Genomic DNA, 17,307 nt, shown 5'->3' with positions numbered 1-17,307 from the left:
GTAGTGTACGACGTATAGGCGTGGTGACGATTATCTATACGTCGTTGTCAAGCATGCCCGTGAGTCGTAAATTATAATCGTTGTGTTTCTTAATAAGTACTACAAATGCCTAAATTGTTAATTCCCCGTGTTGGGCAAGACTTATGATTATCTTCGTGGTATTTGTTTATTATTGAGCATTGGCTACAGTTGAGGTTTCATTTGTGAAGTTAATTGTTGGTAGAAGTATGGTTATAGCTGATTCCCTTGTCGGGACGTATTTATTTCTTACTGTTGATTCTCTTGCCGGGATGTGTTTATTCTTGTTATTGATTCCCTTGCCGGGATGTTGTTGTTGCTATTGTTTGGGTGAGGAAAGAGAGATAAAGCACGAAGGGTGATGCTGAACACATTCATATTTATGCATTTGGTGAGGAAAGAGTGATAAAACACGAAAGGTGATGCAGTGTACATTTTCATTGATATTGATGAATATGGTGAGGAAGAGAGATAAAACACGAAGGGTGATGCCGTGCACATTTCTAATATTTACATGGTGAGGAAGAGAGATAAAGCACGAAGGGTGATGTCGTGCATGTGTGCACGTGATTTTTGCCCGAATAATAATATTCCTACAAAAGTCACAAATGAATTTCCTTTTGAGTATCTTTTTTTAGGAATTTATAGTAATTATTTGCATTTAATTACATTTTGGTGCGTATTTAATATTTTTTTTAGGGGAAATACCCTAAAATGTTCAAAATTCATGCATTGCATTTTTAGGTTTAAGTTGTGATTAATTGCATTAATAGACAAAAATCAAAAAATATTAGCTATTTTTACATTTTCTAGCTTTTGTCTCAAATTAGTAATTTCTTTGCATTTATCTTTAAGTTAATTAATATTTTTTATGTTTTAAATAAATAATTAATATGATTTTTCAAATTAGATTTTAGTCTAGGATTTTAATTAATTTATTAGTTTAAAATCAAGAAAAAGGATAAGAAAACAAATAACAAAGGGGGGGGGGGGGGAGGAGGGACTAGAATAAACCTGAAATTGGGCTAAGGGAAATTTCTGAAGCCCAAGTCTCCACCCGAAACCACCATTAGCCCAATCCCTAGCATTAAACCCGCCCAGCCCAACCGGGTCGACCCGCTCCATTCCCCAAATATAAACATATAAACATAATAATAGAGAAACAAAACCCTAGACCTAATCTCTAAGAACCCAAACGGCGCTGCCCTTCCCCATCCGATCCCTGCAGCGTTTCAACCCATCAAAACTCGCCAAACTCAGGTGAGTTCACTCGCACACGCCCTTATCCCACCACATCATCAAGATGCTAGCGGTCTCTGATAGATTCCCTCTTCCTCACATGCCTTTTCCTTGGCTTTTTGGATTTTTACTCCTTAGACCGAAATTAGGAAAAATGGGGGGCGTAGGATTGAGTGAAGTTGGATCCACTCCCTCTATTTGTCCCTTTTCCATAAAAAAAGGGGGTAAAAAATCAGATTCGGCTGTTTGGAGAAAAATTCGGATATTTCTTGGGGAGGAAGTGTAGAAGCTTCGAGAGGTGAGTATATATAGTTGTTTTCTCAGAGGTTTCAGGGGATTTTTTGGATAGAAAATTTGGAGAGGAAAATTAGGGTTCTAGGAAATGTTCTTCTTCTTCCTTTTTATTCATCTTCGTTTTTAGTTTAATTCCAGAAACAATACAAAAATACAAAAATATTTGTTTCTTTTAGTTTGATATTCGCATCTCTGTTTTTTTCATCTTTAAATCCGGAAAGTTCACTTTTACTATGGAGTTCGATTGAGTTCGAAAGTTGAGGTCTGTTCGAAGGTCACGGTTGCAGTTCTGAGGTTAATTTGCTATTTTGTACGTACCAACTTCTCACATATTGAAGAAAGTTCATTACAGGTTCATTTCTTTCCTCTGCTACTATTTTGGCGTGCACAAAATATGATGAGAGCTTAGGATAAAATGATTGAGTTTTAGATTTAGTAGAGGCACTTTGAACGAGTTCTGTTTCATCTTTGTGCTTAAAGCATTTTTCTGAGTTGGGATTTATTTGTCTTGAATCTGTTTAATTGAATACCAACCTGATTTTTGGTTCCATAAATCTCTTAGATTACTCTTAGTGTCACTATTAAGCTTAAACTTGCTCGAAACATGTTTACTTCAAGTTTTGGGCCATTGTACGAAGGATCAGCGATGTGCTCGTTATGGTTCTCATGAACATCTCTGTTTGTTTGGTTAAATCTAAGCTTAAAAATGAAGCCAAAAATCATCTTCTGAGTTCCCCGCTTATTTCCGTATCAACTAGCATTGAATCTTGTCTTCAAGTAAAAGTTAGTGTCGAGCTGCCCCTTACCTGATATGTTTAGCAATGAGTTTTGGAGAATCCTCTTTGTTTCCTGAGTTTGAATTTGAAATAAGTTTTGAGATCGTCTTTGGTGATTATTCATTCATTATCAGACGAGCCTTTAATCTAAGAATACAAATCAAATTCAAGATTGGCTTGGTTTTTGACCTGTTTTGATTGAGGTTTTGTGCCGCTATGCAACTGTCAAATGATCCATGGATTATCAGTGTGTTTTCTTGAGCTTGTTGTGAGCATTGGGATTTAGTTTGTTGGTGTAAGCTCGAAGCAAGTTCCATAAACCCTGTTTGATGTGTTTCTTTCCTTTCATCTTGTTACTATGCTGAATGGGACCATATTCTGGAGGCTTCTGCTTTTCTATTAAGATATGCCAGTAATTTAACTAAAATCAGTTTGAATTCGTGTCAGCTTCGCGCTTGATTTGTTTGTTTCTTAATGATTCGAGTTTGAAACTATACTAATTCATTTGTTGATAAAGATCCATGTGTGCCTCTTTGATATGATTTGAGTTGTTTGTGACTTTCATCTTTAAGGTTTCCAAAAGATAAGCCAAAAAGTTCTACCAATTTGAGTTTGAGCCTTTTGTTGAGTGTTCCCCATTCCACTGTTTAAAGAATGAGATTGATGGTTATTTCCTTTTAGTGTTGGTGCCATGTTCTATTATGATAATTAAGGGAAGAAACTGTTTTGTTGGCTAATTTAACGTGAAGATATGAATGAATGGCTTCCAACATATATCATTATGAATTGTTGTTTCTTTGTGAGGAAACTGAATAACAATGGGGTTAAGGGATACAGACTCTCTCTTTCATATTTTCGACATATTAATCTTTGCCTATCTTATATTTTGTTATGTATTACTACTCATTAACTGGCTCTATTTCAGATGTTTTATTCTTTGATTATGTCTCTATTCTTGCTGTTTGGTTATTTGATCTCGCTTAGTTTGTCAATGCTTGACGCTGTTGCATGCTTCTTTGAATGAACAGTGTCATGGGAGTTTTTTTTTTTGGAAAAATCCAGTCCATTAGTGATTAATTGGTATGCATGTTTTAGAATTGGGCTAAGTTCCATACATGAAATGAAGAATTTAAAAGTGATTGAGTCATGAAACAATTTTAAGTTAAGGATTTGGGCCGAAGAGTTTAACCCGGCCCAAGAAGAATCGAGAGCCTTTTTTATGACTAACACTCTTTCCACATGAATTTTTTATCCGTTGATTTGCATCACCTCTCCTCCACTTCAAATAGTTTAAGAATAAATAATTCTTGTATATTTGTAGTTTGCTTTAGGCGCGATTCAATATATCATCGTGATTGTGTACACGTTCGCGTGATATAATTACGATCCTAAAAACAAAATTGGGGTATGCGTTCACGCAATTTCGACTGAACTTTCTTAATAATAATAAAGCGTGATTAATTGTGGACACGTATGCATGACATGATTCTTGATGCACCAAACGAAATGAGTACACATACACGTGACTCGTTTTAGGATAATTTCTTAACTAAATGAGGTAAATGCGCATAGGCTCTAAAATAAGTAATTAGATAATTTAATTAAGCCAAGTATGATTAAAGAGATCATGCTAAAATCACGGAACCCGGGAACACCTTTTTTCGGATTAACAGAATTCCTTACCTGGATATCTGTGTTCGCAGGCCATAAATAGAGCCAAACTTCCTCGATTCGAAATTTTAAACCGGTGACTTGGTGACTTTGAATTTGAATAAATAATTCTGTTTCGATTATTGTCACTTTAATTGGAAAATCTCCCTTATACCCCTCTTTCGAGTAAAAAAAAGGAGGTGTGACAGTGCACATTTTCATTACTTGATTGCATTGGTGAGGACTGAGAATAAAAGGACGAAGGGTAATGTCGTGCACTTATTGCATGCTTGTTATGATTTCTTGTTGTTTCGGTTCAAGTACCTTAATTGTCTTATTCCATTATTACTGTGATTCTTTACGTTGGTATTTTCCCCATAGCATGTTACCCCTCCCCCGTTACTTTTGAATTACTTCTATTATTGTTATTATGCTAGATACTGTTTAACTGCAGGTTATGATTGTTTGTTGTGTCCTAGCCTCGTCACTACTTCGTCGAGGTTAGGCTCGATACTTACTAAGTACATGAGATCGGTTGTTCTGATACTACACTCTGCACTCTTTTGTGCAGATTCCGGTACTGGAGCATACAGACCTTAGCTAGGGGTTGCTGCTGTCAGTCCATCAGGAGACCCGAGGTAGTCTTCCAGGCGTTCACAAGCCTTGGCGTCCCCTTCCTATCTAGTTTTCTTCTGTTCTTTACTCTTTCAGAGACAGACATGTATTTATTTTGTTCGGACCTTATTTGTAGTATTCTTAGATAGTCAGTGAGATTGTTGCACCAGTTCTGGGTGGTTTATGTTTATGGATTCGTATTGGTACTAGCTTAATTGTCAAATTTCTTTCATCCGCATTATTATTTACGTTGTTTATAATATGTTAACTTGAAATTGCTAAGAGATTAAAAAAAATGAATGAAAAGGGTAAAGTAATCGGAATAGTTGGCCTGTCTAACTTTAACTAGTAGGCGCCATCACGACTCCCGAGGGTGGGAAAATCGGGTCGTGACATCTGTCCAACATGTCTCTTTTTTTTTTCTTTTTTTTTAACTTTGAACTTTTTTTCAATTTTTTAGGCTGTGGCACGGCAGCTTCTCCGGTGGAGTTAGCTTCTCTTCTCTGACATTTTCTTTAGCGAGGTAAGCTATTTCTTTGTCATATTTCTTATTTTTGTTGTAAAATTTGAGAAATTTCACTTTTGTTTGGGTTTATTCGATTTTCTGAATAATTTTTTAAATTAGTTTGTTGGAATCGCTTTAATTCCTGTAATGAATATTGTGGTTCAAGGTTAGTTCTTTAAGCTTGGAATTGAATTTAGGATCAAGTAGAAGAACTAATCATCAATTACTTGACTTATAATAATAAATTTAAAATTAAAGAAAATTAATGAAATAACATATTTAATATTCTTGTTTGCTATTGAATGTGATAACTTTTTTGAGAAGTTATCCTACAATTGTATGTGTATTTAGGTTTTCTATGCACTTGCATGATTTTTCTTTAAAAATGTGTGGAAAAAACTTTAAAATGAGAGAACATTTAATCCACCAAACGAAAAAATACGACCCCTAAGCAATTTGGAATAGTCGCTCATCTTTAGAATTCATCTCATCTAAATACGTTGCTCTTTCGTTAGCATATTTAATATGAATAGGATGAATTAATCTTAGAAAAAGTAACATCATTGCCATAAATTTATCTATAAAATGATATACTAACTTTAAAGTGTATTGGTTTGGAATTGTATTAAGTAATTATAGTTTAAAGTTTATAAAGTTAAACTCATTGTTGCTTGTTAGTTTTGGAATGATATTACATTTTAAACTTATTTGTTTCTACATCAAACTGAATTTTATAAATTTGAGAAATCATTAGTCATGTGTGCACTTTATGAACATATAGGAAGTTATTCAAATTTAATCAGTATAGTTAAAGACTTATATTTTAGAGTAGGGATTAATGTGAGATTTTGAGTGTTAAAAAATATTAATTAAAAAGAATATAATGTATTAATTAAAGTGCTTCGGCACTTTAACGACCCAACTGGTCGTTTTGCTTTTTTAGAACCCCGTCCCCCTAAATAAAACTTTCCGCACTTGCTTTAACTAATTTACGACCCGCGGGGATTGTTGGTTCGGGATTTGGAAGAATTTGGGTTGAAATATGCTCATTTGATTCCTTATGATTTTCTTAAAAGGCTAAGTTTGACTTTGGTCAATATTTTTAGCAAACGGACCCGAATTCGTGTTTTGACGGTTCCGGAGGGTCCGTAGGAAAATATGGGACCTGGGCATATGCCCGGAATCGAATTCCGAGGTCCCTAGCCCGAGTAATGAATTTTTATTAGAAATTGTTAAACTGAAATTCTAAGGATTTAAAGAAACTAAGTAATGATTGATCATGTAGGTGTCGGGCTCGTATGTTGGTTCCGGAGCCTAGTACAGGTTCAATATAACATTTAAGATCTGCCCACAAAAATTTGGTATCAATCCGAGTAGTATAAGTACGTTTCAGCACGTTAGAAGTGAATTTAAGAACTTGAAGTTCATAAGTTTGATTCAATTGGTTTTAGGGGGTGATTCGTAATTTTTGCGTTGTTTCGGGTGTTCCGAAGGTTCACGCGGGTCCGTTTCGTGATTTCAGACTTGTCGGTATGTTCGGGTGGGGCCCGAGAGCCCCGAGCGTCAATCAGACGAGGCTCGAGTGAAGTTGGAAAAGTTGAAAAGAGCTGAAGCATCTGGTTTTTGTCATAACCGCACCTGCGGTTGGTCAGCCGCAGGTGCGAGACCGCAAAAGCGGTCGTCTTCTCGCAGATGCAGCCAAGACAAGCTAGGCCCAAAACCGCAGAAGCGACTGCGCAGAAGTGGCATCAAGACCGCAGAAGCGGTCCCAACCCCGCTTGGCCAATTCCGCAGATGCGGCCATTTTCTCGCAGAAGCGGGACCGCCGATGCGAAAATCACTGAAGCAGTGAGCTTCATTTATTGCGGGCTCTAAGTCATTTTTGGCCATTTTTCACTCATCCATTGGGCGATTTTAGAGCTCTTGAGAGAGGACATTCACCTAGCATCTTGATATAAGTTTATCCTACCTATTTTTAGTTTAATACTTGTGTCTTAGGTAGATTAAACAATATGATTAAGGTAGAATCATGGGGTTAGGACAAAACCTAGGGTTTTGACAAAAGTTAGATTTGAACATGAAATTTGTTATGAAATGAATTAGAAATCATATATTATTGATCCTTGGGTTATAAAGAACAACTTTCTTCGAAAAATTTCGAAATCCGGGCACGTGGGCTCGGGGTCAGATTTTAGAAAACTTGTGTTTAAGGCTGGGAAATTGCTTTAATAGTGACAATGTGATCTTGTGAGCTTATATTGACTAGTTCTTACCCCCATTTAACTAGTTTTGGATAGTTCGGCTCCAAATTGAGAGTTCAGGCTCGTTTTTGGTATTGGAAGTGCACTTTGGAGCGAGGTGAGTCTCATTTCTAACCTTGTAAGAGGGAATTGTCCCCATAGGAGTAAAAAATGTATAATTTTCCACTAAATGAGGGGGCTACGTACGTACTAGGTGGCGAGAATCCGTGCGTAGCTACTATCATGTTAATTGTCCGGGTAGTTTAGGACCCGTATCATGCTATATTTGCCAATGTTATATGTCTTCTTGATAATGTGATCATTTAGGATATGCTGGAGAATTGGAAATGAACATAAGTGAACATATGCTGTGTTGGGCACTTGTAAGAGTTTATTTTAATGTAAATGAGTCGCCTTATACTTTTCTGTTGATAATTGATATTTGTGGATCGGGTCGATCGCCTCGGTAGAAATAGATGCATCTATGATTCACGCCATTCGACCCTCTGGTAGTGCACAATTTCTTTATTGTTGTCGGGCTGTCGACCTCGGCATAACGCGCATATGATATTTATGTGAATTTATTATTGATGACTTGCCTGATACATGGTTTGAACTGTAAAGGATTAACTGGGATATTGAAATGACATGACTTAGAAATCTTTATTTCAACTGTTATATAATTGTGACCATTATGCCTGACATAACATCATATTATATTATTTGACCCTAGTAGGTATCAAGTCGACCTCTCGTCTCTACTTCTTCGAGATTAGACATGATACTTACTGGGTACATATTGTTTATGTACTCATGCTACGCTTCTGTACTTAATTGTACAGGCTCTGAGGCAGGTACATCTGGCTATCAGACCGGTGCGCGTCCCTGATCATAGTCCGAGACTTCCATGGTGAGCTGCTTCCCTTCCTGTGCCGATTAGCAGTTGGATGGAGTCTTTCTTACTTTTGATTGTCTATTCTATTTCAGACAATAGGATAGACGTATTATTTATATATTCTACTAGTTGCCCACAGCTTGTGACACTAGTTCTTGGCACACACTTTAGTAGACAGTTCTTTTGAGTTGTATAACTATTATTAAATATTGCCTATTATTACCTATTTTAATTGCAAATTAAGAAAAATATTGTAACTTTTTTGGTAAGTAAAATAAGAATTCACTAATACTTCCGCGTTGGCTTGCCTAACAATGGTGTTGGGCGCCATCACGACCTGAAGTGAAATTTGGGTCGTGACAACATGGTATCAGAGCACTAGGTTCACGTAGGTCTCACAAGTCATGGACAAACCTAATAGAATCTTGCGGATCGATACGAAGACGTCTGTATTTATCTTCGAGGAGCTATAGGGTGTTAGTAAACTACTCTTTATTCATTTTCTATCATGCAGTGGATGGTACACTAAATTTCTGTTTACCTTGAAAGTGGTAACAATAATTAAAATTTGTAAATGAGATTCTAAAAATACGTGATCTATTTTTATGCTAGTTGTTAGAGCAGATAATGCTAGGAATATGAAGTTTAATGATGAAATGCAAGCTGAAACGGGGTAATAATCAAATCGAGAGGCCTGCTTCCCGGGTATAGGACTGGTCGATGGGGGACCTCAGGGTCGATATCTGGGTCAAGCTCGAGCTATCGGGGATAGTCGGGAATGGGATAACAGTTAGGTTATGATCAAACAAAGCTCTATATGGCCAAGGCCAAGCGATAAATAAAGAACAAGTAAGAAAGTGATAAATGCTAAAGTGGCCTCGAGCCAGTGAGAGCAAGCGAGTTAGAAAGAAGAGATAGAGATATTATTGATCTTGTGGAGAAATAGTTGGAGCAACATCAACCCTTTACAAGGTGGTGTGGGTTCCCTTTATATAGGAGGTGAACCCGGCTATAGTACATGAGCATTAATTGTAAAGTATGGAGACGTGACGGCTAGACGCGACGCTTTGGCGTAGGCTCTGGATAGGCCGGCCTTGTCAGATTTATCCGTGTGCCTAGGGAAATTCCCTTTTTGTTATAGCCTCATCCTCCGTCTTCCATTTAATACTTGCCATTATTCTTGCCTTTAGAGGGACTAAGAGGAGGAGTGGGTGGAGGGCCCCTGGATATTGTGAAATAAGATGATGATGCCAGAGTGCACGAACTAACTTTTGGGAAGGGGAATAATAAAAACAAAAATAAAACAAAAGGTAGTCAAGTCAGTGAGGATTTTAAATGTATTGCAATATTTAAACACATAGTGCGGGAATATAAAGCGTGTCCTAATTTGGGAACCTCTTTGAGCCCGAGGTAGGCCCAGTGACAAATAGACTTAGAGAACTTCGAATGCCAATAGATGCTTCATTTCATAATATAAAAATAGACAAATCCCAAAATGATACTAAAATAATAATAAGTCACTACTAGTGCTTGGCCTTATTACATTTGGAAAGCGAGTAAACCTAATCTATTTGGCCTTAGAAGGGCCTTCCTCAGGTTGAATACTCTCGTTGATTAAATCCTCCTGTTCGCGTAGGTTCACCAGTAAAAATACCTTTGCCAGGTGTTCCCCTTCGTTTCCCTCAATGTTCTAGCAGTCGGTGACTCTCTTCCTCACTTTTCCTTCCAATTCCAGTAGACTGTATTCCAGATATTCTAACTTTTTGCTAGATTTGGCGGCCCTCTCTTTCCATTCATTGATTTGGTCATTTGATGGAAGACTCCTCCACCAGTCTAGCAAGAGTGGGGGCATGCTAACTATACCGAAATTGGGGACCTCGAGCCTCATTTTCTGCAAAACAAAAAGGGTTAGACCCTACCCCCACCAGACTCGACTATTTATACATTTATGATCAGCACATCGATATTTTAGTTCTCCAAATTAATGCATAAAATGTGGTTGCGTCCATAGGGATTATGGAAAACCCGATGGACTTTAGATAAGTCTTTATCTTAAATGATCATTATGTGGGCAACATAACTGATCCAACTAGGTTTGACCATAATGCATGCACAATTTAAATAGAGTAAGGTTTCTATGGGGTTTTAGACTGGTACCCTTGAGCAGACAACTCAAGGGGAAAGGCACGGAACTGTTGACTGCACCACTGATCGACTATTTTTACCGCAAATAAGTCTTTCCAAATTTATGGGGGTAGTGATACAGGAAAGGCACAACCACTCATCAAGCATTGCTATAGTATTTGTTTGGCACGAGTGGAGTATGATGTGGAGCATGATTTATGCAGCAGTTAATAACATATAGGCAAGTATTTTTCACGTTGGAAAAATAAATACAACATTTAAATAATTGAAAACACAGTTATAAGAAAAGGAAAAGATAGAGACAAGTCAGTTTTCAGGGTAATAAAGAAATCATAAATGCTTAAAAAGAAACAGACAATTAAATTCAAATAAGGGAGGAGGGTACGGGATAAAGCATGCTTGAACTAATTTGTAAAGATAAGTTTGTTATGGTAAGAGCCTAAGAAATATCCCCAGCGGAGTCGCCATGCTATCGCGCCCCCTTTTTCCATCCTCGGGGAGAGAGGTCGGGGTTTCGACATTCCATGGGGTGCAATGACTCATTTCCTTTTTGGTAATTGGGTATTTGAAGAGTCGCCACCTAACGGATTATGGTGCGTTAGGGCACCTAGAGTGATTAACTCTTGGGTTGGTTTGCATTACCAGAGATTAGGGTAAGGTCTCAAGATAACCTCGAGGGGAAGGTGTTAGGCACCCCTCTTGTCCACAACTGTAGGTCCCGACCAAACTTATATTTTTACAAATTAGTCCATATAAATAATTGAATCAAATAGGTGCAGTACGTTTGAACAAGTCAAGTAGTGAGATAAAGGTTGAACAAATTATGAAGAAAAGTTTTAAACAAGAAGAAGGTTAGGGGGTAAAGAAGGGTCCTAGGTTGTTTATCCTACGGGATCACCCCACGCAATGTCCGGTAAACACTCCTCAATGAGGGGATACACGTGACATTAGCGCTTAGTCATCATATCCCACGTCTACCCTTCTCATCCCCTTATTGATCATGCAAAGCGAGTGTTGGTCATCGATTCCTATTGCGTGCTACTACTCGTCCCTTCTTAATAGTCCCAGAGGGAATTAAGACCTCTTCCTATAGGCAGTTCTAGACATACCCCTAAGGCTTAAAGGAAAAATTCTAAGGCGACAATCAAAGAAAAGCAATTTAGGAATTTCACATAAATGGAGCAATTAAAGGCTCATAGTTTCCTCTGCAAACAAGCGTACATGCAGCACGACTCAACCACAAATAAGGTCTTTAGTAATCAAAGTCCTAAAGCATGATTTCTAAATGATTATGCAAGAATAAACCACTTTAAGATGCAGAAGTCACAACCTATTAGTTGCCTAGGATCTCTTTTAAAAGCTCATTATGATTCAGAAACGTTGAGTGACAGAAACAACTTCAGAGCAGTGCAAGTTTTGAAAATGCCCTAAGGCTTTCCTACATGCAGGACTGATACTTATGTTAATGCAGAAACAAGCAAGTTTTGAAATAATTCCTTTTAAACCTACATGCAGGATATCTAATGAGATTACAACAGTTTTGAAAGGACTAATTTTAGAAAAAAAGATTTATTGCCCGGTTTTGAGAAGTAAACTAGGCGAGGTACATTTGATCTATTAGGCTAATTTGAATTACCAGACAGAATTGCGAATTAGATCATGGTATCTAGGCGTATTATTGTTTTTAGTCAACTTGCAGTAACATATGAAAGGCTTGCTGAATCGAAATTACACCCTATAGGCATGGTATCTACACTTGAGTTGATTTAAAACATGATGACTTGGAACCTAGAAACATGGTTTTTACATGACAAATGCAGGATTTAAGAACATGATTTGTATCTGATGCAAGTGACATTAAAAGTGAAGTCCTTATAGGCATGGTTTCTATTATGATGCAAATGAGATTGAAAGCGAAACCCTACAGGCATGCTTCTACTATGAAAATGCAATCAGATTCAATAGGAATAGAAACCCGATTGGCATGTTCTCTAATGAGTGAGGCAAGCAGATTCGAAATTAAATCCTAAAGTAGGATTACTACCCAAGTTACCCCATAAAGTATACATCTACCCATCCTTTCACTAAATGCCCCAAATATCTGTTTACATATTATTACATGCCAACAAATGAATTACATAAGTGAAATAAAAATTAAGAAGCTATTATATAGAGAGCCTACAATTAGGCCATAGTTACCCAAAGCCTCTAATGGTCTTTCAATCTTTGTTTCCATAGACAAATCAGAGTCTAGGTGCATCAAAGTTCCCAAGGACCCCGTGCAATGCTTACACCTAGACTTAATAGCCAAGCATTGAACCAGTGTAGTATGGAAAGCTAGCCTCAGTATGCCAGAGTTCCAAGGGTATCAAGGGGATCCCAAGGTAGTACACATACTAGAGGGGGCAAAACTTATTAACTAGGAGTAGAGTGAAAGTGCTGGACACATGTTTGAAAGGAGTTAGTTAAAAAGCTGGACTGAAAGCTCCATTTTGAAAGCAATTAGTAACAGAGATGGTTGAAAGAAGTTGGATTAGTGAAACAAAGTTCAAACACTTCAGGGTAACACCACACATAGCAAGTGAATGAATTCAGTAATCACACATGGGGTTAAGGGGGTTCGGGGATACGTATATATTGACTGCAGACACCTGACCCCAGTAGGAGTATTAGGACTAGTATGGACATGCTCAGAGATAGTTGGACACTAGCATAATCACAAACTAGTCATGAACACATAGATGAGAGATATGGGATTTGGGATTCACAAAGTGGTAAGTGCATAATATGTGAAAGAATAAAATTGTCCAGGCATGCTTGAATCACTCAAAGGGAATACATGAATTTAATAGGAGGGGAATCATATTAGCATGCTTAGATACAGACTTCACAATAAAACCAAGTAAAAGTAGGCCAAAAATAAAAGTAACTGAAACAGGAATAGAAACATGTTGTTGTTGAGACTTTAAATTAAACTAGGACATACCAGTGAAGATAGAGGTAAGAGAAATGAAAGAACCAAGGTTTACAGATGATTTGCTTTGGCTTGCAGCAAGCTAATAGTAGTAGAATAACATAGAGTTTTTAAGTAACAAAGGGGTTTTTGAAAGCTAAGTCTCGTATCTTGTTAATGAAAGAATTAGGGTATTTATAGCTTTGAAAATAGGTAGAAAATATGGTAACAAGTAAAGGTTTAGCACAATAATGGAAGTAATCACAAGTAGAATCCATTTAATACAAGTACTCCCCTTTAATCAAGGAATTACAGCTTAAACAGATACCAACAGGGATAACCAAGGAAAGAAAATCAGTTGAGAACGACTGGTTTTACTATATAAGGGGTAGTAAAAATATAGAGCTAATGATTGAGTATAAGTACAAAATACACTAATTAAAGAAAGCATTCAGCAAGAATGAAGCACCACAACAAATAAGGAAATGGAATCAATCAACTTAAACAGCCGAGAAATATTTTAGGGTTTTATAAGAAAATCTTGCAATCAAACCATAAATTGAGGAAATAAGGATCAATCAAGAGGGAGTCATGATTCTGTACTTCAACATATAAATAGAGAAGAATGAAAAGGCGTAGCAGACATACAAGGTCAGCGATATCGACAGAAAGAAGCAAGAGATGAGCAAACTAGATGGACATAATCATACAGAAGTGACACGAGTAGGCTAAGGACTCAGTAGAAAAACCCATTCGAAGCATGGTAACAAACAAAAACTTAACAAAGTCAAGTAGTCATGGCTAACACACAGAACCAAAGTACAGAAAACCAATCTAATACACAGAATTAGGTAAAGAAGATCAGGCCAACACACAGAAACAAGTAAAGAAAATCTTTAAGAAATTAGGGCTTTTTAATAGAGTTGAGTTAAAAAGCAGTAAGAACTTAGAATCGGTCAAGATAAACAAAGAAAAAGGTTTAATCATAAAGAAATCAGTCAAAATAGATATAGAAAGAACTCCAAAAACCCTAGTTTCTCAAAGGGAGTAAAAAATGCTTTAAAGTAGAAGATCTTTCAGAAGAAAGCTCGAGAATAAGCAAGTCATAGAAGGAGATAGTCTTAAAGCATAAAAATAACAAAGATCTGAGAGATTCAGAAGAGAGTTAGGGTTTCAAAAGAAAACCAAGTAAAAATTAAAGGAACCTATTGAAACATCCCCGATCGTGACATATAAGCTGTGATGTTGCCCAAAATCACATCGGAGAACCATAAGTAACAGGAACAGAAATCCTAGGTCCAAATCGACATGGCCTAGGACCCTTAAGGGCCTTAGAGATGATGAGCAGGGTGATGTGAGACCCATTAGAGGCTTGGGTTTGAAAGGGTTGTCGCCGGAGATGACCAGAGAAGGAGGCGGTGAAAAGTGATTAAGGTTAGGTCGAGAGAGAAGAGAGACGAGAGAATCTGAGGGCGGCGCCCTTAGAAAAGTGATTAGGGTTTGGGGGTCTCTCAGAATTAAAAAGGAAAAGGTTGAATGAGGGCCGTTGATCTAAGCGATCAACGACCAGGATTTAGGATGGCTTGGGTCGGGTAGACATGTATAGGATCTGGGTTGGGTGGTTTGGGTGTGAGATTGGGCTGGAAAGGGGTCCAATTTTGGCTATAATTGAAAGCCAAATTTGGCTAATATTTAAATAGCCAATTTCACCTATTTAATTTATAAAAAAACAAGCAATTTCTAGAAAATAAATTTAAGATACCAAAATGATTTGAAATACATAATTAACAATTTAAAAATACGAGATCCAACTTTATGCATATAAAATATAATTAAATCTTAAAAGGGTTAATATTGTAATTATGTACAATTTAGCTTTAAAAATACTAAATATAATCGTAAAAATATATAAAATTACCTTAGCCATATTTTGGCATAAATATAGAAATTAAATAGATGAATTATCAAAACAATAATTTTGGAAACAATTATTGGGGATTTTATGGATAAAAAGGGAAAACATAAGTCAATTTAATCCCTTAATTATGGGAAAAATAATAAAAACCTTGGACATGCTTATATATATGCATATATATGCTATTTTGAAGGTAGTTATGCATATTTAAAATATACAGAAAAATATTGGGTATCAACAATAGGCAGGAGGGGGAGCATAGACCCCTACTGCTCAGGCTCCTAGTCACGCAGCTGCAGTGTATCAGACTCCGGGTGCACTACCCACAGTTGGGGCTCAGCTAATTGATGCAGTAGTGCCCGAGCCCAGACCAACTGCGGATGGTGACCCGCAGAAGTTATTGGATAGATGGAGTAGACTTCACCCTTCTATCTCAAGGGTGAGCACCATGAGGATGCCTAGGATTTCATGGATAGGTGCAGGGACATACTGCACAACATGAGGATATTGGAGTCGTATAGTTGACTTCACTACTTTTCAGTTGGAGGGCAGGGCCCATAGATGGTGGCAGTCCTATGTTCTTGGCTGGCCAGCAGGTTTCCCTCCCCTCACTTGGGGTTAGTTCACACAGTTATTCTTGGATAGGTATATTCCACCCTCTGAGAGGGAAGAGCTGCGGTATCAGTTTGAGCATCTTGAGCAGGGTCAAATGTCCATGACCGATTATGAGGCGAGGTTCTCTGAGTTGTCTTGCCATGCACCCATGATACTTTTCACAGATGTAGTGAGAGTGCGGAGATTTGTTGCGGGGTTGCACCCAGGTATTCGAGCTAGCATGGCCCGAGAGGTAGATATGGGTACTGAGTATTAGCTAGTAGTGGATATTGCTCGCAGGATTGAGGGTTATCGCCAAAGGAGTAGAGAGTAGTTTCAGCAGGACAAGAGGGCCCAGATTTCTGGAGAGTTTAGAGGTGCCCCAGCTAGGGGTATGGGGAACACGGGGAGGGGTCAGCCCAGCAGGCCCCCGTATTCAACACCACCACCACTTGCTCGAGGTGCTCCAGTGAGACCTTATTTTAGTGAGATGCGAGAGAGTTCATACCACTCACCAACTATTTAGGGTTCCTCCGGCGGATATTCAGGTCTTCAGGGTTCTTATGATTCTTATTTCAGTGCTATGCCGGAGAGTTCATACCGTCCATCGGCTATTCAAGCTTCTTCCAGTGGGTCTACAGGCCATCAGGGCAGCAGGTCGCCGCACCGCGGGGTTGTTTCGAGTGCGGATACCTTGGTCATATGAGAAGATACTGCTCTAGGCTTCAGGATAAGGCAGTACAACAGGGTCAGCAACCTATGATTTTAGCACCGACTACCCCGCTACCTAGAGGTGGAGGGCAGACTAGTAGGGGTCGTCCTAGAGGTGGAGGCCAGGCAGGGAGAGGTCAGCCAACTACTGCTCAGTTAGGTGGAGGTCAGCCAGCTGGTGCTCCAACAAGATTTTATGCTCTTCCGACTAGGCCAGATGTATTGGCCTCATATGCCATCATCACAGGTATTATTTCCATCTGCGGTAGAGATGCTTCAGTATTATTTGATCCAGGGTCTACCTATTCGTATGTGTCATCTCTGTTTGCTCGTGTTCTGGTTATTGCTCCTGAGCCTTTGGGCACTCCTATTCATGTCTCCACTTCTATGGGCGATTTTGTGGTTGTGGATCGGATCTACTAGTCTTGTGTGGTCACATTCTGTGGTTTCGAGACTAGAGCAGATCTCTTTTTGCTCTATATGATCGATTTTGAGATCATCCTGGGCATGGATTGGTTATCTCCGTATCATGCCGTCCTAGATTGCCATGCCAAGACTATTACTTTAGCGATGCCAGGGTCATCGAGGTTGGAATGGAAGGGTTCCACAGTTGATACATCTAGCCGGGTTATCTCTTTCCTGAAGGCTCGGCATATGGTCGAGAAGGGGTGTTTGGCTTATTTGGCTGATGTTTAGGATACTGCCACAGAGTCTCCGATGATTGATTCAGTTCTAGTAGTTCGAGAGTTCATCGATG

At 38.2% G+C, this 17,307-nt stretch overlaps 1 long non-coding RNA gene across 3 annotated transcripts; it reads left to right on the top strand.

The window, feature by feature from the left end:
- The first annotated feature begins 1,188 nt into the window (after positions 1-1,188).
- Positions 1,189-8,521, top strand: LOC107774066 (uncharacterized). 3 transcript variants are annotated; one of them, XR_001645426.2, is made up of 4 exons: positions 1,189-1,903; positions 4,549-4,615; positions 5,053-5,115; positions 8,192-8,521. It is a non-coding gene; the product is annotated as an uncharacterized LOC107774066 (long non-coding RNA). The 3 variants fall into 3 exon arrangements; XR_012695606.1 differs by having other exon boundaries at positions 8,074-8,194; XR_012695605.1 differs by lacking the exons at positions 5,053-5,115; positions 8,192-8,521 and having other exon boundaries at positions 4,549-4,801.
- The last annotated feature ends 8,786 nt before the right edge of the window (positions 8,522-17,307 follow it).

This window comes from Nicotiana tabacum, chromosome 10 (assembly GCF_000715075.1).
Source record: "Nicotiana tabacum cultivar K326 chromosome 10, ASM71507v2, whole genome shotgun sequence".
Lineage (NCBI taxonomy): Eukaryota > Viridiplantae > Streptophyta > Magnoliopsida > Solanales > Solanaceae > Nicotiana > Nicotiana tabacum.
This window is presented reverse-complemented; position numbering and strand designations above follow the sequence as displayed.